Source organism: Suncus etruscus, chromosome 2, assembly GCF_024139225.1.
Source record: "Suncus etruscus isolate mSunEtr1 chromosome 2, mSunEtr1.pri.cur, whole genome shotgun sequence".
NCBI classification, from domain to species: domain Eukaryota; kingdom Metazoa; phylum Chordata; class Mammalia; order Eulipotyphla; family Soricidae; genus Suncus; species Suncus etruscus.
Window position 1 is genome coordinate 81,127,170 of NC_064849.1, and position 26,709 is coordinate 81,153,878.

Below are 26,709 nucleotides of genomic sequence, written 5' to 3' on the forward strand. Positions count from 1 at the left end.
CATTCATTAAGATTGTCAGGTAGTTGTTAGTTTAGTAATTTCCCTGCATTTACCACTCTTTATGAATTGATTAAAGATCTCTATATGGCTTGAATATATAACATTTATATATGTATAAAAATATATTGCTGGTCATACTGTTGGTATTAAAATCATAAGTGCTAATACTACTACAATTCATATTACCTTAATGACACACACAGGTGCATATATGTATATGTATATATATATATATATATATATATATATATATTTAGTTTTTGGGCCACACTCAGCGGTGCTCAGGGATTACTCCTGGCTGTCTGCTCAGAAATAGCTCCTGGCAGGCACGGGGGACCATATGGGACACCGAGATTCGAACCAACCACCTTTGGTCTTGGATCGGCTGCTTGCGAAGCAAACACCGCTGTGCTATCTCTCTGGGCCCCATGTATATATATTTTAAAAATTAACATTTACATATCTGAATTGCTTCAAGACATGAAAAAGTCAGATGGTCAAGAAACATTTTTTACTCTAGAAAAAACTTTTTTTAACTGAAAAATAGTTAAGCAATCTGTATTATATTGTACAAATAATAAAGCCAGAAAACAATGTAGAAATAAATAGAATATTGAATCCAATGTATAAAAATGTATTTAAAATAGAAGTTATGAATATTTAGAATTAAAATTTATTACATACAGATATCTAATTTTAGGGTTCTTTTTTTTTTTTTTTTTGGTTTTTGAGTCACACCTGGCAGTGCTCAAGGGTTACTCCTGACTCTGTGCTCAGAAATTGCTCCTGGCACCCTCGGGGGACCATATGGGATGCCGGAATTTGAACCACCATCCTTCTGCATGCAAGGCAAGCTCACTACCTCCATGCTATCTCTCTAGGCCCCAGATATCTAATTTTTTATGGTGTTTCTGGCATGCAGGAGGAACTACATACTAGGTAGAAGATTGCAGACTACACTTGTTTCAACGTCAGCTTGGTCTGGATTATTTCTTGTACGACCCTGATTCGGACTCATTCACCTGGGGTTGGAGATACAGCATGTGGAGTAATTTTACACTAATATTTTTGTTTGATATTTTTTTCATTTCTATTCTTATACACTATTGAGTCATATGGGTATCTTTTCAATGGTTTTGTTATATTCTTTGAATAGCCTTAAACTTTCCTCTTAAATTCCCTATTATAGATGTTATATTGGAATCTGATGTTAGTTTAATCTCCAGAACTACTACCATATTCAGTCACCAGGTGTTGTGAGATTCTACATTGTTTTCTCTTTGTGACCTTTGAAGTGTGCAAAGCAAGTGCTCTATAACTACATCACTGCTCTGGCCCCTAATTGATTCTTTGTTTTTCGCCCCCATCTAATATGGTTCTTTTTTTTCTTTTTTTTTTTTTTTGCATTTTTTCTTTAGTTAAACATGTTGATTACAAATATGATTGTGATTAGGTTTCATTCATGTAAAGAATACCCCCCTTCACCAGTGCAACAATCCCACCACCAATGTCCCAAATCTCCCTCCATCCCACTCCCTCCCCCACCTGTACTCCAGACAGGCTTTCCACTTCCCTCATTCATTCACATGATTATGGTAGTTCTCAGTGTAGTTATTTCTGTAATTGCACTCACCACTCTTTGTGGCGAGCTTCATGAAGTGAGCTGGAAATTCCAGCCCTCCTCTCATTGTCTCTGAGGATTGTTGCAAAAATGACTTTTATTTTTCTTAAAACCCATAGATGAGTGAGACTATTTTGCATCTCTCTCTCCCTCTGACTTATTTTTTTTTGTGGTTTTTTTTTTTTTGGGTCACACCCGGCAGTGCTCAGGAGTTATTCCTGGCTCCAGGCTCAGAAATTGCTCCTGGCAGGCACGGGGGACCACATGGGACGCTGGGATTTGAACCGATGACCTCCTGCATGAACGGCAAATACCTTACCTCCATGCTATCTCTCCAGCCCCTCCCTCTGACTTATTTCACTCAGCATGATAGTTTCCATGTACATCCATGTATAGGAAAATTTCATGACTTCATCTCTCCTGACGGCTGCATAATATTCCATTGTGTATATGTACCACAGTTTCTTTAGCCATTCGTCTGTTGAAGGGCATCTTGGTTGTTTCCAGAGCTTGGCTATTGTGAATAGTGCTGCAATAAATATAGTTGTGAGGAAGTGGTTTTGTGTTGTATTCTTGTGTTCTTAGGGTATATCCCTAGGAGTGGAATAGCTGGGTCGAATGAGTGCTCAATTTCCAGATTTTGGAGGAATATCCATATCGCTTTCCATAGAGGCTGTATTAGGCGGCATTCCCACCAGCAGTGGATAAGAGTCCCTTTCTCTCCACATCCCCGCCAGCACTGATTGTTCTCATTCTTACCATGTGGGAAAAACTATTTACCTGATACCCATCAGATAAGGGGCTAATATCCAAAATATACAGGGTACTGACAAAACTTTACAAGAAAAAAAACATCAAATCCCATCAAAAAATGGGGAGAAGAAATGAACAGACACTTTGATTAAAAAAAAATACAAATGGCCAAAAGGCACATTAAAAAAATGCTCCTCATCACTATTCATCAGGGAGATGCAAATCAAAAAAAACAATGAGATACTATCTCACACCACAGAGATTGGCACACATCACAAAGAACCAGATATCTAATTTTAAATAAGAATTATAGTTCTGCTTATGTTTAGTGACTCAAACATGATAGATATAAATTAACATAGTTTAATTATAAATAATATTATTATTTAAAATTAATTTTAAAGTTATAAAATGTAAGCACTGCTTCAATGAAAGGAGTGAATGAAAACAATTACAAACATTAGCATACAACTTAATATAACACTGTAAAATAATTTTGAGTCAAGTTTTTATAAAATTATAGTTTATTGAAACAGCCTTCATCCATCTTTTCTTTGGCCAGCTCTATTCATTCACTCTATTTCAAAAGAGATGTATACTAAACTGGAAAAAATCAGGGGTAAAAAGGTGACACAGCTGAAAACATAATCTTTTTTCAGAAAGTGCCAATTCCTGCCCTTCTGAAGCCATGTCAGCCACACCCTCCACCAAAACTGCTTCAGAAAATTGTCCTACTTCAACACTCAACTCTGGCTCTCTGCAAAAAACAGCAATCTGACCAAAACTTCAAGTATGCCAGCATTTGGATTGACATCACCAGAACTTGCTTGGAGTGAGTACGGTCACACTCCTTCCACCTTCTTGTACTTCCAGAGGCAGAAAACAAAAAACTTGTCCCATATAAACTATAGTACCAAAAACAGTGCCTGGTATTCCTGGACAGTGCAGTCATAATTGCAGCCATGCGATTATTGCATAATTTTAAATTATTGTCAACCCTGAATGAATATACCATTTTAGATGCCAATGTGTATCATGAACCATATTCAGAAACAAAAGAAATAACAAAAATTTTCGTTAATAAGAAATGCTTGTTTAACCTTCTGACAATCACTTAATGACCTCATTATTACATACAGCAATTTTCACAAAATTTTTTTGTTGCTGTATACTATTCTTCCTTTTCATTTTTTAAAATAATTTTGTTCCGACTTACTAGGACACAAATATATTATGATTAACTATGTTGAATATGTGATGCATTCCCTTTAAATAAAGTAATTTATAAATATATAATTTTAAAATAAATTTACAAAAAATAAAATACAAATCATTGTTGCCAAAGTTAAGTAAAATATGCATCAGATATATTTTATATAATTTTTTTTCTTTTGGGCCACTCCCATAGTCAGGGGTTACTTTTTGCTATGCGCTCAGAAATTGCTCCTGACTTGGGAGGACCAAATGGGATTCAGGGGATTGAACAGCAGACCATCCTCGGCTAGAGCTTGCAAGGCAGACACCTTACCTCTAGCACCATGACTCGGGCCCCCAAATCAGAAAAATTTAATGCTGAGATTTAGGGAAGCATTTTAGAGGCTTATTCAGAACCATGATTATACACAATTGCATAATTAATAACTAATTGAGCAAGGCTAATAGTGATTAGAATGATAAATTATGTGTATATTTTGATAAAATGTCTTATATCAGAACAATATCATTGGGTCAAAGCAATAGCACAACAAGTAGAGTGTATGCTTAGCACATGGCTGACCAAGGTTCAATCCCAGACATTCCATATATGGTCAGCTTGCCAGGAGTGATTACTGAGCACAGAACCAGGGATAACCACTGAGCACTGCTGGGTGTGTCCCAGAAAAAAAATCATGCATGAAGTCAAAACAAATTTTAGAGAAAAGTTTATTTTTGCTTGGAGTTAGAGAGGTAGAAAGTTGAATATCAAGAATTAGATAGAAGTGTTGTTTTTATTATTGTCTGGTATCCTCTTTTTTTTCTGATGTCCCACCCATTGTGTTCTCTTTATATGTATCTACCTTGCAGTCCTTTTATCTCTTTGATCTCCAACTTTACTTTGACAGTTTTCAAACCATAAATAACACAATAATATTAAGTACTGTAAACTATTAAATGTATTATGTAATCTGTGATAGTAACCCAGGAAAACTAATATAAACATTATTTCTCTCTGCTTCTGATAATTATTGGGGTGCTGTGATTTTGGGGTCACCTGTAAAGGAGTTTTCTGTGTTTCAAGGTAATTTATCAAGTATATTATTTTATTTGAACTTTTTGCTAATGTGCTTTACAAGGACAAATGTTTTTGTCTTTTTACTCAGTGATATACCCCAAGTGACACAAATGTTATGTTTGACATATGGTCAGCACTCAACATATGTTTGCTGCATGAATGAACTAATTCTCTTATGAGAGTTTAGGGTTTAACCATTACTTCTTCCTGAATAGATTGCTATTCAACCATATCACAGAATTTAATCAAAGGAGTACTTATCAGTAGATCCATAGGTTACCTCAACAACCATGGGTCAAAGCTGTAAGAAAAATAAAATAAATTGAGCTTGTAAATTCTAATATAAAATACATATTATAATCCTGTGCAAAATGTTTGTTTCTAATTACTCACTCAATACTAATAGAAGAAATAAAAAAATGAAAGCAATATTGATAAGTAGGTTGGAAATATTTCAGCAGTTATGTTACTAAACATTGGAAGGAGTCTTTAGACAGATTTTTTTACTCATCTTTTTCTTCAGAAGGTGTAAAAGTGACAGAATTTATGCAATCTGGTACAAATTATTGAATAACACATGTAAAAATAAATATTATTATTTCATTCCTACCCCCCAAAGCATAAAATTTTAACCTGCAACAGTATAGTTGCTTAGAAAAACAGAAACAAATGCATAATTCAGTTTCTATAGTTTCAATTTTTAATAAAAAAATAGTAGTAAGAATAGTTAATATGATCAGCCATTCCATGTTAGCAAGGGGTCTTGAAATTAGGACCAATACTTTTACTCCAAATTTCTTTTATTTATCTTTTGCTGTATGTATATAATAACTTTTAAAAAGTAACTTTTCCTAATTCTCTTGCATGCTTTAACATTGAAGAAACTTTTAGGAAATCAGGCTGGGTTTATAAAACATTTTTTTGTCTAAATTTTTGTCATTGGAGAAAAAAAAAGTGAATAATTGTTAAAGGTAAATCTGATTGTCAATGGAATTCTAGCATCATATTAAGTAGTTTTACATAGATTAGAATTGCTTAAGTATAAGCAGCTAAAAAGTAAAGTATCAGCAGCTCCATGAAACCATAGAGAAACTATCTATGGAATATGTTTAATTCTGAATTTTTGAGTAAAATATCTTAATGCTTGGAAATACTTCTATTGAGAAAGAATGGAGTGTTCATTGATAAAGCATTCATTAAATCACCTATTGCTAAGGGCATTCATTAACTCACCTAGTACATTAAGAAAATGTAAAATATTTCAATCATTTAAAAATAATGGGAATTTAATTTTTCATATAAAATGTTATAAAATGTTATAAAAACATACCTACATCACTGATTTTGAAGAGAAACTAAGGTGTGTAATTATCCGAGGTGAATTGGTAATCTGGAAACTTCTTGAAATTAGGGAAGGCCAAATCCCCATTATGCCCAAAGGTTCAGCAACTCCAGCCATACCTAACACCTTCAGAATATAAAAGCCCAAGTCCCCATGTCCACAAATTATGTAGAAGAGGTACCAAATCTTTTTAATCATCTCACTTTCACAACTCTTAAAGTGTGAGGCATTTCCAAATTTCATGGTATTGATAGCTCAGTAGTAGAACAGCAACTTTAATGGGGGACTTCTACAGAAGTGTACTAATCTTCATGAGTAAAAATAATAACACAGAAGGCTCAACTATCACCAAATAGCTCAGTAAATCCTCAGACAATGTCAATAGTAAAACTAGAGTAAGATATAATAGTTTTTACAAATTTTCTTCTACTGACCTATTATTATTTGATAATTTAATTTGCCATTTTGCTGTATAATCAATACAAAGTAAATTATTTTCTGTCTGCTAAGGGAATAGGCTTGCAGTTACATGAAAAGATGCCAGTATATGCAACCAAAATAATACGGAGAGTCAAAGATGTTGAGATCACAGTTAAAGGATGCCACCTCAGGAAGACAACCCTTTGCTAAGCCTAAGAGAGCCAACATGCATGTAGCATCCCACTCAGCCCAACAGAAATTCTCATCACAAAGTGAATTATTAATTATTAATTACTTAAAAGTAAGTTTTTGGCTAAAGTGTGTGTTGTAATAAGTGTTGTGTATGTAAATATTTTAAGGGATTATTATGTTACTGACCTTAACCTGATTGGTGATTGTGCCCTACCCTAGGGTGTGACCTGGCATTCTGCCCCCACCCTAGGGTAGTACCTGGTTCTGCTTCCACCATTGGTTGGTATCTGATCCCACCGTTGGGTGGTACCTGATTCTGGGGGATAAAAACAAGGGTCTGTGGAAGGCGAGGGGCTTTTTGCTGGAACTGAGGCTGAGTCTTTGGACTTCAGTCTTGTCTACCGAATAAAGCTAATATTTCCATAAGCCTGACTGTCTGCGAGCTGTTTACCCGCCATTTCACCTCAGAGCCATCGGCTAGACAGGGTGGCAGACGCGTGTTCCGAGCTGGAAGAGAAAGGCCTTATCCTCCATCCCTCCATCAGTCAACCTCTTCAGGGGCTAATTTGCAACAATAAGCAATATAAAATAAACTATTTTGCACCAGCTATGTCACAAAATGGCTGTGAGAGTGTGTGGGAAACTGAGACATTATTGGAGGGAAAGTCATTGTGGTGATTTGATTGTTGTTGGAATTTGATTGTTGCTAAAACAATTTTAATATGAACAAATTTGTACTTTGTAGCATTACATGGGTTTAAAAATAATATTTGAAAGTTGACAAAACTTTGGGATTTAAGTATATAAATTTAACAACCAATTGCTTATGGGTTAAATAATAAGTACATTTATGAATTTTATAAACATACAAACCAGAATTATTTGAATTCAGTTATTGACTCATATTTATACACAATTTAACTTTATGTATTATTTGATGTATTGGAAGATTAGTTTTCAATTTGGACAATAAAGCAAATTAATTTATTTACTTAGGTATGTTTATGAAAATTAAGAACTATGTATTAAATTTATAAGTATGTTTAGACTGGCTCTTAAATAAGTTATCTTCACATTAACACTAGTATTAATTAACATTAGTATTAATTAGTATTAGTATTCATATTAACGTCTGTATTAATCCCAAGAAAGTTTAAGCTACTAGTTCAGGTAGCTCTTTAACTTAGAATGAGAATGTTACATTTGAATATACAATGTGAAATTAATATGAGATATTTTACAGAAAATATAAAATCTGACCAGTTTAAAAGTAGATTAAAATCGATCTTTTATTGGAAAAATACCATGAAGATAAAAGTTGTGACCATATATGAATAATAAAATTATTGTGGTTTGAAAAAAATCTTTTATAGCTAGAATAAGTGAATATTTCTATAGACTAGATGAATAATAAAAATAAATACAGATCTTTGTTTTACATAAGAACCATGCAAAGTTGTGAGAAAAAACAGAGCAGAATTTAGAGATAAGGTATTAGGAAAATTATGACCTAAAAAAAGTACCAAAGATTAATGTGGCTTGTGTGGAATAATATATATCTCAAGGTAGTTTATCAGGGTATAGTTAGAGAAGTAAATATCCCATTTTCTTGAGACTCATGGATTATTTTGTTACTAGAAAACACTATATGAAACTGAATTTTGGGGCCAGAGAGGTAGCACAGTGTTAGGGGGTTTGCAATGTAGGCAGCTGACCAAGGAAGGATGCCAGTTAGATTCCCTGCATCCCATTTGGTCCCTGAGCCAGAGTAATTTCTGAGCACAGAGCCAGGAGTAACCACTGAGTGCTTTATTTTATGTATTCTATGCTTAACTGGGTCAAAGTAATATTTGATTTTGGAAAGAAGAATTAAAAAGCAAGATTGATAAAATATTCAGAAGATTTTAAATAGTGTAAATTAGCATACATTGTTTAAACTTCTCTATAATATACAGTAATTTTCTATTAGGTACAAATAAAATAATAAAATTAAAAGATGATTATATAACAAAGTATATAGAATTTATACTCTCCAGTAAACATCCTACCATTGGCTCATAACTGTAATAAGAATCTGACAGTATTTTTAACATTACTGAGATATATATGTATATATATAGTATACACACAAACATAAGTTGTTTTATTTTTTTACTTATTTATTTAAAATATTCAGTAATATGTGGTGGGAGAGCATTTAGAATTAATGTCAGACTATTAAAAATAAAATATTCCACTGATGAACAAGATATAGTTCTGTATAACTGGGATTGTTTTTAAATTTAATTCATCATAAAAATTGTGAGAGTTTGATAATGCATGGCCAATAGACCTAGCCATATGGAATTCATTATTGATGCAATAAATTCCATGTTTCTAATTTCACTTTGTTTCAAACTTTGTATGCAACGATTTGGGTATGATTCTACCATATATTTATTATTTCTGGGCAAGAACCTCTAAATTAATTTTATTATAGTGTATTCAAGGTGCTTCTTACTTTGGAGAATTTCTCAATATACATGCATGGAGATATAAGTAAGAGCTGTTGTTTTCTGCTGATGCTCCTCTGATGAGTTATGTCTGGGTAACATTACAGAGGATATGTGATGCAGCTTAGAGTTTTTATAAAGAGCATGTACACTAGCATAATTCTTTCCTCTTCCCCTAATTTTACCCTAGATGTGATTACAAAACATTAGCTACCATACAGAGAATATGAGGTAACTATTATATTAGAATAATAAAATGAACTAATAGGTTTCCCCTTTTTAAAGTAAATTAGATTAATTTTATATGCTAGATGACTTTCTTGATTATGTCCAAGTTAGCAGAATATGTGACATTTTCGCTGAGTGTCATTTAAAGTGTCAATTCAATTTTAGTTCCACTGATAAGAAAATTCAAGTTTATATTTATTGAGAAAGTTTTAAAAATATGTGCATTTCTTGAAAATAACAATTTATTTTCTTTCAATATTTTTAAAGAAATATTTCTACTTAATGTATTTAAATGTGTAGTCCTAGCTACTTTATAGTCACCAAAATTTATTTCTGCTATATTTTATTTTATCTTGAAGATTTATATGTACAAATATAAGAAATATTGCTTTCTATTAATTTTATTCCCTTGTGTCTCTATATTTCATATTTTAAAACTTTATTCTCTAATAAGTTGAATTTTTAAGATGCATGTTTTCATTGCTGTTTATTTCAAAGTACATTAATTTGCATATTCTTTGTTTAAATATTTAAAGTGGCTTATTTTAAGAAGATAATTTTCTACCTCAAATATCAGATATTTCCAGAAATACTGTGGCTGGAGCAATAGCACAGCTGCTAGGGCATTTGCCTTGCATAGGGCTGATCTGGGTTAGATCCTAGGCATCCCATATGGTCCCCTGAGCCTACCAGGAGCAATTCTTTGTCTTGGGGGGGTGATTTTTTTTTGCGGGGGGGCACATCCTGTGCTGCTCAGGAGTTACTCCTGGTTATGTTCACAGAAATTGCTCCTGGCTTGGGGACCATATGGGAAGCCTGGGATTGAACAGCTGTCTGTCCTAGGTCAGATGCGTGCAAGGCAAATGCCTTACCACAGCGGCCCCATGCCAAGAGCAATTTGTAACACAGAGCCATTAGTAACCTCTGAGCACCACTTGGCATGCCCCCAAAACCAAAATAAAAAAAGGAAATATGCCTCAATAATGTTGCTAAATAATTTCAAATTCTGTAGGTTATGTAGACCATATGGTTTGTCTTTGTGAATTCCTTTATGATAGTGCATTTTATTTACTTCACATTAATTGTAGGGCAGTAAATATTTATATAAAATCAAAGAGCAAAGTGATATATAGAGAAGGAAAGGCATCAGAAGATACTGATTAGTAATTCTATACATCTATTTTGTTTTAGTTACATTTTTACTCTCATTTTCTCTTTAATTTGATTTTGTGTGTGGGGGTGTGGTGGTGGGGATTGTCCTATTCTACCCAGGACTTATTTCTGACAATGTGTTCAGGGATCATCACTCTGGAATGGGGCTCAAGGAGTAATGTATAACTGCACATGACAAATAACTTATGGCTGTATAACCTCTCAGTTAACTAATATTCCCTAATTTCTTATTAAAAGAGGATGCTCCCATGGGTAGGGGAGATGATTTTCAACAATTTATGTAACAGATTTATACTATATATATAGCTCTACATTTGGTGTAATAAAAGGGCATATTTCAGAAAAATGGGCATCTTCAGATTTCAGTAAATACAACAGTTAAACCATGACAAGAACTTAATAAAAGAAGAAAACGGAACTCAGACCTACTTAATTATTTACATAAAGTGGTTTATAAAGTACATCTGAGACATAGAGGAAATGTTTTAAAGCCCCATTTTTTACAATAGAGGTTGACAACAACTTAGAAAGTTTAAAGTTTTATTATGTTTTCTAGCTAATTGGCTAGTTTACCAGCTGCAAAGGGAGGGGTAGAAAACACAACATTCCACTCAGGTAAAGGATCACCATGTGCTTCAAGTTACTATCAGCATCCTGTTCTTAATATGACAATGGACAATTGTTTTAGTAAAACCTAGACAGTGGGTCAGAATCACAAGTGAGAAACCTTGAGCTTAAGAAACCCCAAGGGAGGCTATGAACAGAAGAATGATTCATGGTAATAATTATAATATAAGGTTTTAGATGCTTCGGTTGCACATGGCTAATCCCAGGTTCAATCACATGTACTGCATTTGGCATTACAGGCACCATATTTGATAGCCTCCAAACTATATCTACTGGTCCCAGAGCATAGAGCCAGAAGGAGATCATAGGAAGCTCAGAGTGATCCTTGAGTGTAGAATAAGCAGAAATTCCTAGGTATCTCATCATGATCCCTGAGCACAGAGCCAGCAGGAAGTCTAGGAAACTCAGAGTGTTCCCAGAGTACATAGGACTGTGGGGTGTTGCTCTCTCCTTATTCTCAAACAAATGCAAAACAACAACTCTTGAGACATGTTGTTGGGAGGTTTTACCTTGCCTTGATGAGACAGTATAAGCTTGCTCTGTATGTCAGGTAGAGATATTTTGTATGTATTCCAAGATTATGTCTTATACAGATATTCTAGTAATATTAATCTGGAACACAGGATTTCATTGCTTCTTCACAAGTTCTCAAAAATACATGAGATCTCCTGATAACTATTTCTTAAAAAGGTTGTTAAGTACATATTAATGCTCATTAATATTATTGCTACTTTGTGTTTTGGGCCAGACCTGCTAATGCTCAGAGCTTCTGGCACTGAACTTTGGAATTTCTCTTGAAAGGTTATATGTGGTAAATATATGAGGAGGAAGGGCTTGAACCCTAGTCAGCTAGCTGTATTTAAGTAAAATGCCTTAGCTGATATACTATCACTCTGGCCTAATAATTCTATTGAATTTTATATAAGATTTTCTTTAAAAGCTAGATAAAAGATTCTATAAAATATTGTTATTATTATTTTGTTTTTTTGGGGGACGACCACACTTATTTGACACTCAGGGGTTACTCCTGGCTATTAGCTCAGAAATTGCCCCTGGTTTGGGGGGACCATATAAGATGCCAAGGGATCAAACCAGTCCTTCCTAGGCTAGCGCTTGCAAGGCAGATGCCTTACATATATCGCCACCTATCTGGCTCCATCTATAACAAATATTATTGCTAAATATTATTATTACAAATATTCTTGAATTGTGTTTAGGAAATAGTGTGACAAAGCTTAGATAAATCAAATGACAGGAGAGTCAAGAACTAATCTCTCAATACTTAATCTTAATTTATTTTAATTTAATTTAATTTTAGTTTTCAAGCAAATATCTTTCACCATTTCTCCTATCCTATGTTTTCAACATAAAATAGGTCTTATCTTATGTAACACCTCGGGTGTTAAAATAAAAACAAATAAATAAAGGATTAAAAATTAAGAACAAATGTTTCTCTTTGTCAAGTTTGATAGTGAGTGTCAAATAATGTGAAATACACATTTTCAAAATAGATTTGGTGACTTACTTAGAGCATTCTGGACATAGTATATAAATGATTAATCTATGTTAAAATATAAATCACTGACAAAAACATGTCATCAGTCAGTACAGTGTTGCTAATTGCCCCCTTTCAAGAAATGATCCAAGTATAGAAAATTCACTGACATTTTCCTCAGGCAGGCCAATCGCGAGAAATCTATTTAGTCTCTGTGTAATTTCCTTTTTATGTAAAGAGATTAATTTACAGCCTCTTTATATAGTAATCCCACTGATTCTCAAGCTGACTTCCTTCTTTTAATATGCTGTTAGAACTTCATAATTTGACTTCCAAGACTGCTCTTTGGTGATATTCTAGTGATTTTAATTTTATATGACATCCAGATTTTTTTCTTATGAAGAATGAAATACAATGACTGTTACCTGAAGAGAGAATGCCTGAAGAATTGCACCCTAAATCATGCATGGCTCATTTTAAGTGTCTGATTTTCAGACCCTTCATCTAAAAAGTAAACTAACTCTTTGATAGAACATTAAAAATGGAATGGTGAAGAGTAAAATTTTATGAGTTAATTGTGAATTAACAATCTCTGATAATCCCAAAGCATATATACTACCCCAAGGTTTTAAATTAATAACTGGATAATAAATTGGTGAATGAAAGCTTTGAGATAGACAAAATATGAATACACATTTACATAATCTTAGTAACTTTACTTTTGTTGTGCACCCACAAAATAGTTTTATTACAAATATATGCTATATTTTTAAAACACACATTTTAAAAAAAATCTATGTTTTATCCAAAATACCATAAATTATCCCAAAAGTGATTTTTCTAAAATAAATCTGGACCATTTTCTTAATAAAAAATATAGGAGCTAGTAATTTGGAAACATGGTATGGATAACTGAAATCTGTGAATGTAATGTACTGATGTCAGCCTTAGGATAGCTGATAATTCTTCTGTAGAATTTTTTAAAAGCCAAATATGACAAATTAGAAATATTCTTCTCCCAGTTCCCAGCAAACCAAGTTCACTTAAAAAAATTCTACATAAAAAATGTTACCTTGAAGTATTTGAAATCATGGGTAAAGAAAAAAAAAGACTAAACTTAATTTAAATAGTTATTTTGAGAAAATTAAATAAATTATAATAGATATGTTCTGATTAATACTTATTTTGAAATTCTTAATTGATATATAAATTTATTCTAATAGTAATAAATTTAAATGTTACTATGATTAAATATATTGTTTACTTTAAAATTAACTATTATCAAACAATGAGGTAATATCTTACACCACAGAGACGGGCACACATCACAAAGAATAAGAACAATCAGTGCTGGCTAGGATGTTGAGAGAAAGGAACTCTCATTCACTGCTGGTGGGAATGTTGTCTAGTTCAGCTCTTATGAAAAATAATGTGCAGATTCCTCAAATAAACTGGAAATTGAGTTCTCATATGATCCAGCTATACCACTCCTAGGGATATACCCTAGACACAAAAAAAAAAACAACACAAAAATGTCTTTTGCACACCTATATTCATTGCAGCACTATTTACAACAGCCAGAATCTAGAAACAACAAAGATGCCCTTGAACAAATGAATGGCTAAAGAAACTGTGGTACATATACACAATGAAATATTATGCAGCTGTCAGAGATGAAGTCATGAAGTTTTTCTATACATGGATGAACATGGGAACTATTATGCAGAGTGAAATAGTCAGAGAGAGACAAACAGAATAATCTTACTCATCAATGGGTTTTAAGAAAAATAAAAGACATTGTAATAATGCCCATCTATATGTGCCTACATCTCAGCACACCTAGTAAAGTTGTGGTGGGTACAAGAATTTTATCTAAATGATTCTTGTATTCTGTTGGAAGAGGCCTTTGGGTTGACCTCGTATTGCTTTCTAATTAGATATCTCTTGATTGATTCCTTTGGTTACATGTTAAAAAAGATGTTTCCCCAGTAGCTCCTCATCTAGCTCTTTCTCCTCCCCTTGGGCATGGGCTTTGTTTTTCCCAATAAAGGCTGCTTTGAAGGCCTGGAGAAGAGGCTTCAATTTTGGCTCTTTGTTCCATATCACGGAGTGACTGGCTTGTGGATGAAGAGTTTAAGGTGAGAATTTCTGGCCTGCTATTCCTTCCCAAGTAAGTGCGAATTATTTTCTGTGTCGAAATTGCTGCTGGTCCTGCATTGCCTGTTCTACCCCGATTGGGGGCATGGGAATCCCCCTCTCTCTCTGGGGATTGTGAAAGGAACTCAGATCCCACCATTTCACAGTATTCATTGTTCATGTTTCTACTTTTCCCTAGTAATTACCACATTAACAACATAAACTATTAATTTTCCATTTTCACTTATGGTTTTATAAATCTCTACATACCATATTACATTTTATCTAAAATTTTATTTCTTTCCAGAGACGCCCCACGGTCATCCTCCTACGTTGGTCACCCATAATATCAAATGAGTACCCTTGTATGTAAATTTTGCTAAACATTATCTCCGTTGTAAAACTGCCTTGGCTTAACAAGTTATGTTTAAAAATTTTACTAGATTTATAGCTGCCACTAATAGTTCAGCCAAAATATAATTTTCTTCACCTGAGTATCTGAAATCTTTACTTTGCCTTAGAGACCAATCTATTTTTTTATTTTACATGATTCTTAGCAAGGAGAATATTCTTGAATAATTAATAATGTCATTAAAATATGTGTATTTTGTTTGCAAAAATTAACACATATATTTAGCAACTTTAATGATATTGGGCACTGCACATTAGCATAAAATGATTGAGTTGAGAATTAAGTGGTATCTAAATTATAATTATTTTAAGTAGAATCAATTCTTAAATCCAGTTTGTCCCCTGCATACCTTAATTATATGTACTTCAATGGTAACTTGGCACACTATTAGAAACTATTAAAACTTTAAAATGATATGATTATTAAGTAAACTTATCAAAGTTTGTTTTTAAGAAAAGTAGGGATATATGAAATACATATGGTGCTGTGATATTCTATTTTATTAAGACACTCAAGTGTATATACCTGTATATTAGTTTTGATAAGAAGACATCTTATGTTCCATTATACCAAAGCAAGTTATGTGGTATTTTGGAATACCTTATTAATTTTTGGGTTGGTAAATCCCTGTATTTGTGGCACTATTATTGTTACAATTTGTGCCAGGAATCTTAGCCTATTAATGATACTGCCAGAAAGAACAAAATCTGAAGAGTCCTAAGATAAGGAATAAAAAAAATGTATTTGTGGTGGTGAATAGTAGATAATTTACGTAGCTCTAATAAATACAATAAAGGGGGTATTATTCTACAGTATTTTAAAGCAGTAAATACAATTTTGAATGGGTATACATTCATTAAATGAAAAAAAATTTTTTATTTTTTTGGCCACACCTGGCAGTGCTCAGGGGTCAATCCTGGCTGTTTGCTCAGAAATAGCTCCTGGCAGGCACGGGGGACCATATGGGACACCGGGATTCGAACCAACCACCTTTGGTCCTGAATTGGCTGCTTGCAAGGCAAACGCCGCTATGCTATCTCTCCGGGCCCCATTAAATGAATTTTTTAATAAAAAAGCTTTCTGAGGGCTGGAGAGGTGGCGCTAGAGGTAAGATGTCTGTCTTGCAAGCGCTTACCAAGGAAAAACCTCAGTTTGATCCCCCTGCATCCCATATGGTCCCCCCCAAGCCAGGGGCAATTTCTGAGCAATTAGCCAGGAGTAACCCCTGAGCATCAAATGGGTGTGGCCCAAAAAACAAAAACAAAAAAAAGCTTTCTGTCATTTATAAGAAATAGATAATTCTGTTTCATTATGTGCATTGAAATTTTTATTCCCAAATCACCAAGTATACAAAATAGCTTTGCTAAAATTTTGAATAAATAATTTTATTTTTTTGACTATATTACTTTAAAGGACTTAGCAGTGGAACACTGTAGAGAGATATAAAAAAGGTACTCATTTATTTTCAAGTATACACTCATAAACACATGTACAAGTATATATATTATATTTTGGTTTATATGTGGCAATGTTCAGAGCTTTCTCTTAGATTTGCTCTCAAGTATCATTCTTAGGTGGTTTTTGCACCATGTGTAGAAAATTTCACTGACATTTTAATAAGTACATCATATTCTTATTCTGGGAAGATTATAAGATTTATTTTATAAAGGTTATCATTCAACTGTTATATTCTTTATCATTGTTTTCTAAGGACCAACTTTTAAGTAAAAATGATTTATTTTAGATTGAAGGATGAAATAAAATAACTTACAAGTACATAATATGCAATAGATATTAATATGTCAAATTTAAAATGAGCTTCAATTTAAGAAAATAAGAAATTCTTCCAACAGATTAATACAATATAGTTCTTTGATATTTAAAAAAGAGCCACCCTTCAGATACTTTATAAATTGAAATTATGTTATTTTGGAAGCAAATATCTTATCTATATTTATTTTGTAGCAGTATAGTTATTTCACTCTGATTTTTTGTACATAAGTATATCAATAATTCCTTTTATATTATCTACTTTTACCTCAAAAATATATTATATGTGCTGGTGATTTATATAACTTCTATTAAACCTATTTGTTCTTTATTGTCTTAAAATATCTTATGTTTTGGGGCCAGAGAGATAGCATGGAGGTAAGGCACTTGCCTTTCATGCAGAAGGTCAGTGGTTAGAATTCTAGCATCTCTATCAAAAATTAGGTGATTGTATGTCTGGAGGAACATTTTCTGAGTATTCAAGCCTATTCCACTGATCTGAGGGTCTGTCCTTATTCCAATACCATGCTGTTTTGATAACTATTGCTTTGTAGTAAAGTTTAAAGTTGGGGAAAGTAATTCCTCCCATATTCTTTCTCCCAATGATTGCTTTAGCTATTCTAGGGTGTTTGTTGTATCAAACAAATTTCAAAAGTGCCTGATCCACTTCTTTGAAGAATGTCATGGGTATCTTTAGAGGGATAGCGTTGAATCTGTATAATGCCTTGGGGAGTATTGCCATTTTGATTATGTTAATCCTGCCAATCCATGAGCAGGGTATGTGTTTCCATTTCCGCGTGTCCTCTCTTATTTCTTGGAGCAGAGTTTTATAGTTTTCTTTGTATAGGTCCTTCACATTTTTAGTCAAGTTGATTCCAAGATATTTGAGTTTGTGTGGCACTATTGTGAATGGGTTTTTTTCTTAATGTCCATTTCTTCCTTATTACTATTGTTGTATAGAAAGGCCATTGATTTTTGTGTGTTAATTTTGTAGCCTGCCACCTTGCTATATGAGTCTATTGTTTCTAGAAGCTTTTTGGTAGAGTCTTTAGGATTTTCTAAGTAGAGCATCATGTCATCTGCAAACAGTGAAAGGAGCAGGAAATCCTAAATGGAGCAAGGAAAGCCTCTTCAACAAGTGGTGTTGGCACAACTGGCTAGCCACTTGCAAAAAATTAAACTTAGACCCCCAGCTAACATCATGTATGAAGGTAAAATCCAAATGGATTAAAGACCTCGATATCAGACCCCAAACCATAAGATATATAGAACAACACATAGGCAAAACTCTCCAGGACATTGAGACTACAGGCATCTTCAAGGAGGAAACTGCACTCTTCAAGCAAGTGAAAGCAGAGATTAACAGATGGGAATATATTAAGTTGAGAAGCTTCTGCACCTCAAAGGAAATAGTGCCCAGGATTCAAGAGCCAACCACTGAGTGGGAGAAACTATTCACCCAATACCCATCAGATAAGGGGCTAATCTCTAAAATATACAAGGCACTGACAGAAATTTACAAGAAAAAAAAAAACATCTAATCCCATCAAAAAAAAAAAGGGGAGAAGAAATGAACAGACACTTTGACAAAGAAGAAATACAAATGGCCAAAAGACACATGAAGAAATGCTCCACATCACTAATCATCAGGGAGATGCAAATCAAAACAACAACGAGACACCACCTCACACCACAGAGAATGGCACACATCACAAAGAATGAGAACAAACAGTGCTGGCGAGGATGTGGAGAGAAAGGAACCCTTATCCACTGCTGGTGGGAATGCCGTCTAGTTCAACCTTTATGGAAAGCAATATGGAGATTCCTCCAAAAACTGGAAATCGAGCTCCCATACGATCCAGCTATACCACTCCTAGGAATATACCCTAAGAACACAAAAATACAATACAAAAATCCCTTCCTTACACCTATATTCATTGCAGCACTATTTACCATAGCAAGACTCTGGAAACAACCAAGATGCCATTCAACAGACGAATGTCTAAAGAAACTGTGGTACATATACACAATGGAATATTATGCAGCTGTCAGGAGAGATGAAGTCATGAAATTTTCCTATACATGGATGTACACAGAATCTATTATGCTGAGTGAAATAAGTCAGAGAGAGAGAGAAAAACGCAGAATGGTCTCACTCATCTATGGGTTTTAAGAAAAATGAAAGACATTCTTGCAATAATAAATTTCAGACACAAAAGAGAAAAGAGCTGGAAGTTCCAGCTCACCTCAGGAAGCTCACCACAAAGAGTGATGAGTTTAATTAGAGAAATAACTACATTTTGAACTGTCCTAATATTGAGAATGTATGAGGGAAATGCAGAGCCTGTTTAGAGTACAGGTGGGGATCGGGTGGGGAGGAGGGAGATTTGGGACATGGGTGATGGGAATGTTGCACTGGTGATGGGTGATGTTCCTTTTATTACTGAAACCCAAACACAATCATGTATGTAATCAAGGTGTTTAAATAAAAAAATAAAATAAAATTACTAAGAACCTTTGGAAATTAGTTTATGATATATAGTATTCTATCTTTAAGTGAAATAAAAATTATTAAAAGAAAAAAAAAGAAAAAAAAAAGAATTCTGGCATCTCATATGGTCCCTTGAACCTGCCAGGAGATATTTCTGATCAAAGAGCCAGGAGTAAACCCTGAGCACTGTCAGGTGACCCCAAAACAAAAAAAAAAAAAAGTTATGTTTTGGCCAGAGTAGTAGCACATTGAATAAGGCATTTGCCTTGCAAGCAGCATACCTGAGTTTGATCCTGGGCATCCCATATGATGAGCCTGTCAGGGTCTATCTCTGAATGCAGAGCCAGTAGTACCCCCAAGAGCCTCCAGATATAGGCCCCCCCCCCCGCAAAAAATAAAGCCAAAAAATAATCTGATACTTTTAAACTTTGAGATGTTTAGAATTATAGATATTACTTCAAAAATTACTTTTGTACTTTACTGGTGTCTACTTTTAATTATTCAATATAAATTATTTGCATTAGTGTCGATAGAAGCAAACAAAATAAACAATAAGGGTATATTTACGATTTATATTTTATTTTATTTATTTATTTTGGTTTTTCAGGCCACACCCATTTGTTGCTCAGGGGTTACTCCTAGCGCCACCTCGCGGGTCTAACACTTTATATTTTAAAGTGAAGTTTAAAAAGGTTACAGAATAAAGAATTCACATTTTTCTTTTAATTAATTTTTGTTTTGTTGTTTTGGGACCACTACCTGGTGATGCTCAGGGGTTACTCCTGGTTATGAGTTCAGAAATCACTCCTAGCTTGGGGGACCATATTGCACACTGTGGGATCGAACTGTGATCTGTCCTAGGCTAGCGTGGGCAACAGACACCTTACCGCTTGTGTCACCAATCCGGCCCTAATTAAAATTTCAATACAATGATTGAGGTAGTTTCATTTGCGTGAGTGTAAATCTCTATTTATTTATGTGTAAAAACATAATTATTTTATCACTATCACTATAAAAGTGCCATAAAGCCTCCACCATTCTCCATAGGTCATCTCTGCTTTGCCTCATTTTTTTTTCAATTATCTATTGCAACTGTGTTGACCATAGTTCTGTTGATACTGCCTAAGAACTTGTATTCATGATACACATATTTTTCTTGCATTATTTCTTTATAACATAAATGCATGCCATCAACAAGCATTTTTCTTCTCATCTCACTGACTTACTTCATTTAACATGGTGTCTACTAATTATACCCAAGTTGAGAAAAAGACAAAAATCTCATCAATGGTAATATCCCATTATGTATATGTGTACTATATTTTTATTGAATTAGTATTCACTATATGTTTATTAATTAATTTTTTGTTTGGGGGCCAGTCTCAGAATTGTTCATGTATTACAAATGACTTGATGCTCAGGGATCACTCCTGGGAACCAAAAGGGGTGCCAGGGATTGAACTCCAAGCCACTTCATTGCACTGCCCACTGCACTGTATTTCAAGGCTCTATCATTACATGTTTGAAGTTTTCAAATCTTGGTTATTGAAAATAGTTCTGTAAAGATATAGATGTGCAGTTTTTTGTTTTGTTTTGTTTTGGTTTTGGAATTAATGTTCTTGTGTTCAAGTAGCTGATTATAGTTAATAGAATTGCTGAGTCGTATGTTATTTCTCTTTAAAATTTTTGTAAAGTTTCCATAGAGGCTGTACCAGATGGTATTTCCATAATCAGTGAACAGAAATTCTTTCTAGACTTCCACAGCAGCATTATTTATTTCAAGGTTATATATTTGCATATGCATGTTTATGCCATATATAGTGTATATGTGACATATTTTTATATAAATGCCATTATCACAGCTTTGAAGTGATATCCCAACCTTTTAATTTTTATTTCCTTAGAAAGCAGTGATGTGAACACTTTCTCTATTCCAATTATTCATCTGTCTTTCCTTTTTAAAAACAATATGTCTAAGACCTCCTTCCATATTTGAATAGAGTTGTTTGCTTTTGGAAACGGAAGAAGATGAAACTCCCATAATGTACACAGGAGACTATAGGCTGAGAAGGGATGTTTGTGATTCTTGGCCAACTGGGACTTAGATTTTTGTACAAGGGACATATGATGTGATTCAGTTCTCAACTTACCATTCCACAGACACATCATCACTGTGGGATGCTCAGGGTGGGCCCACAATATTTGAGGACTTCCAAATCTGCAGAGAGTGGTGTGGGAGTCCAAATGATGTTGGGAATTGAATCAAGGTCAAACACATGACCAGCTTGAACCCTGACTTTTATTTTCTTTCCTGTCCCAAACCTTTTCTGTTCTTTACATTTTGTGAATTATTATCTTGCCTATTGGTCATTTAGTAGATGTAGTCATGTGATTTTTCCCACAGGAAATAGGATATTTAATTACTTTTTCCACAGTCAGTTTTTGTCATAAATATATCTCTTTAATATAATTCTATTTGTTTACATGTGCTTGGGATTTCTCTGCCAATGAAATCAAATTATTGATGGTACCTACAAAGTCAACCTCATGGGGGACTCTATGTCCCCTTAATGTCCTTTTATGGGATTTGAGATAATAATGGTATACTTCAAAAATATATATTAAGGGCCAGAGAGAAAATACAATAGGCAGTTCCCAGGCGTGGCATGCAACTAATCAGGATTCAGTCCATGGCATCAAATAATGTCACCAGAACAGTAGCAGAGTGATCCCTGAGCTTGGAGTAACCCTGAGAATCTCCTGGTGTGTCTCAGCTCTAACTATTCATCCCAGAATCATCAGTTATTCTGATTTGCAATACTTTTAATAGTAACCATACTTAAAGAACACAAAAGCTTGTACTCGTTCCTGGAGTGTAGGTTTCTCTTAACACTGTCCTTAAGTCCTCTCACTAGTGACACATTTTCCCCCTTGCCAATATTTCTTATGATTGAATTTTTAGTACCTTTCCATGTGTTTCATGATCCTTGAATTACGAGTGAGACTTTGACATTTATCTGTTCCCTTTGACTCACTTCACTCAGCACGATATCTTCCAGCATCCTCTAAATTGCAGCAAACGGCAGGAATTCACATTTTCTTATAGCTATGTAGGTTTTCATTTTTTATATTTGAATTAAATCTTTATTTAGCTTCCTTTGTGTTTAATATTTGAACTTACAGAAGGGAAAAATTGATAAGGTGACCTTTCTCTAATTTTACTTCATTTGAAATTTGTATGAATGTGACTAAATCAAAAGGATTAAATTATTTGTAAAATCCAATTTGCCATGCTATAATAAGTTCCCAGCAACACTGTTCCTAACACTTTAAAGCCCTGCTAGAGACTGTGCAATTTGGACTTGACTATAACTAGAAAGCTTAAAGAAAGTGGACAAAAATAGGAAAATAAATATGCATGTGTCAAATGGCAGTCTATAGAGCATATATTATACTTGTTATTCTTATCTTTTTTCTTCTTTTTTTCTCCATGTCACCCTTCCTGATCTCTTTCTTCCTTTATTTTTTATATTCCTTCTTACTTCCTCCATCCCCTCCTATACAATATTATAAAACAGTATTGAATAACATGGTTAGTCACTTCCAAAAATGTGATCTCTTTCTTCCTTTATTTTTTATATTCCTTCTTACTTCCTCCATCCCCTCCTATACAATATTATAAAACAGTATTGAATAACATGGTTAGTCACTTCCAAAAATGTGATCTCAGACTCCCATCTAACACCATGTACAAAGGTCAAATCCAAATGAATTAAAGACCTTGATATCAGGCCTGAAACCTTAAGGTATATAGAACAGCATGTAAGTAAAATACTCCATAACATTGAAACAAAAGGCCTCTTCAAGGAGGAAACAACACTCTCCAAAAAGTGGAAGCAGAGATAAACAGATAAGAATATATTAAGCTGAGAAGCTCTGCACCTCAAAGGAAGCAGTGCCTAGGATATAAAAGCCACCAACAGAATGGGAGAAACTCTTTACCCAATCCACGTCAGATAAGGGGCTAATAGCGAAAATATACAAGGTACTGACAGAACTTAACAAGAAATAAACATCTAACCCCATCAAAAAAAAATAGGAAGAAGAAATGAACAAACATTTCCTCAAAGAAGAAATACAAATGGCCAAAAGGCACATAAAAAATGTTCCACATTACTAATCATCAGGGAGATGCAAATCAAAACAACAACGAGGTACCATCTCACACCACAGAGACATACACATCACAGAGAACAAGAACAATCAGTGCTGATGGGGATGTGGAGAGAAAGGAACTCTTATTCACTGCTGGTGGGAATAATATGAAGGTATTCTTAACCTACATGGGTCTTTATAATTTGATCAAGATAATAAAAATGGTTTGTATAAATGTATGAGTCTGTGTGTATGAGTGTGTTTGTATGTGTGTGCCAGAAGGAGTAATAAAATTTGGAGAATATGATATTATTTATTATGCTATTATTTTTATATGATGTAAGCATAAGAGAAAGCTCTTTACAAAAACCATTGTCCAACTACAGGGGAGCTTCTTTAAATAAAGCTAATGTTTTGACTTATTAAAGAAATAGAGTACATCTGAGTGATTTTTAAAGTTGTGATGCTAACTAGCCTAAAAAAATTTTAAGTCTATCTTTTAATTTTTAAAATTGTTATATAAAATTTATAGTGAGTATTGGGGCCAGAGCAGTGGCACAGCAGAAGGGCTTTTGCCTTGCACGTGGCTAACATAAGATGTACTGTGGTTTGATCCTTGGCATCCCATATGATCCCCAAGCCAGGAGTGATTTCTGAGGGCATAGACAGGAGTAACCCCTGAGAGTCACTGAGTGTGGTCCAAAAACCAAAAACCAAAACAAAACAAAAAACTACAGTGATTATAAAGACTATTTTCAATGATTTTTTTTCAAAATGAATTACAATTCAATTAAAAGAAATATTTTTGAAATTGAAATATATGCATACAAAATGCTTATTTTTTATGATCTAATATCAAAATAATTGAATAATTATATTAATAAGTGTACTTATTTAGAATAGTATCTCTAAATAAAATATAAAGAGTATAACAATTTTTCTATTGTATGATTGATTTATTTATGTCTTAGAAGCTTTGAAAATATCAATATCAGGATATTTTAAATATCCATGTATGTTCTCACATTTCCATCAAAACTATCTTGGGTGGGTGAACTTTAGTTTGTTTTTTTTCTTCATAAAGCACTATGTCTTTGGGACAATGGTACATTAATAATCTGTGATTTACTAGACAGGAAATTGATTCCAGGCAATTAATGAGTGTTTCCTCAACGTTCCTCTATGCTCATTTGAGGAAAGCCTGGTACTGCACAGTCACACAAAACTGAAGTATCGGGGGCCGGAGAGATAGCATGGAGGTAAGGCATTTGCCTTTCATGCAGGAGGTCATCGGTTCGAATCCCGGCGCCCCATATGGTCCCCCGTGCCTGCCAGGAGCAATTTCTGAGCCTGGAGCCAGGAATAACCCCTGAGCACTGCCGGGTGTGACCCAAAAACCACAAAAAAAAAACAAAAACAAACAAACAAAAAAAAACTGAAGTATCAAATGAAAGTATAAATGTAAGAGAAGATGGAAAATTCCATCAAAAATATACATGACTTTCAGAATAGTAATTTAAATAATCTGTGTTTCAATGTCAACCACCCAACATATGTGACTGAGAGTGGATGCTCTTTTGATATTATCATATGGTTTGTCTTCTAGAAGGAGTTTTTGCTACGTTTTGATTTTCTACTGTGAAGCCAATTATCAATGTGGGTGGCATATTCAGTCTTTGCTTACAGTCTGGACTAATGGAAAATGAGATCTCATAAACTTTTGACAATTTCCTTTCATTAAGCACTGTCTCCAGACAGACCTTTGCAGCACTTATAAATTGTATTTCAAATCATAGCCATAACTAAAAATGCTTTTATCTTTACCTAGAACATCTGTCAAAAAACATACTGTTATTACCATAATACAGTATTCTCTTTTTAAAATACTATGTTTTCTTTATTTTAAAAAGTGCATCACACTGGTGACATAGCTGACCATATACATTTGTTTCCAGGTAAGTGAGAACAAATTTATTTAAAAATAATAGAAAGAAAAAATAAAAACAGAAAGAGAAGAAAGAAAAATAAAGTACAAGCAAATTGGTCAAATTATGATATCTCCAATGAGTTCATTAATTTACTGTCAGAAGGTTTAGTAAGCTCTTTTTACTAGTTGACCATTCTGTTACTTCCTTTGTTTCCAAACAATAAGTGACCTCAGTTACACATGTAATCTGAATTAGTGTGTTCCTATGGGGATAACATTATCAAACAAATAAAGTTATCTCAGAATTCAAGGCACTATTACTGATACTGCTGCTTTTGTGGGGTGTGCTCTCAGCTTCCAGGTCTTCCAGAAGTATAAGAATATGTATATATGCATGGAAGGCAGGAGGGTAACACCACTTACTCAAAAAAATTCATGGTGATATCAACCCAAATATCAGCATAACTAGGTTTTGGTCAGATTGGTGTCTCTGCAGAGAATTTTAGAGTGATAAAGCAGTGCCTTTGCTAAATTGGATATTATGAGTGATGGATGTACCAGGCATGACTTTGGTAGGGCAAAGCCTTGTCCCTCTTCTTCCAAGATTGCCAGTTTTCTGCTGTGTGGCCAGTGTACCCATAATTTTTTCATGTCTTAGTTTATATCTCGTTCTAAAACAGAGTGAGTTTATGGGGTTGGCCTGGCTTGAACATGGTGACTGCATTTGTGGGCTAGAAATTTCTATTTTATTTATATATTTACAATGCCCAGATCATAGTTGAATTTGCTATTATTTTAGTTACTTTTTCTTTTTAACCATCTACTATGGTAACCTATTATCTCAGACATGTTTGTAATTCTGATTATACTTCCAACTTATTATGTATGTACATATTCTATAACTTATAGTCAATCCATTTCTAATTTTTGATTTATAATAGAAAACATTATCCCTCATTGTTCTGTAACATTACTGAGCATAAAACAAGGTGATAATAGAACATACTTTGGGGGACTCAAAAGATAAAACTGTCTCATATTTTTCAAAATTTATAATTTAATTTATTATAGTTCTGTTTTATGATCCATTCTCTTCTTTTCAAAGCCAGTTTGCAATAGTTTTCTAACATGTCTAAAACAAAATATCACAAATTGTCTCACACAACAAATGCTCATTTTTTTATCACCCTCACCACACTTGTA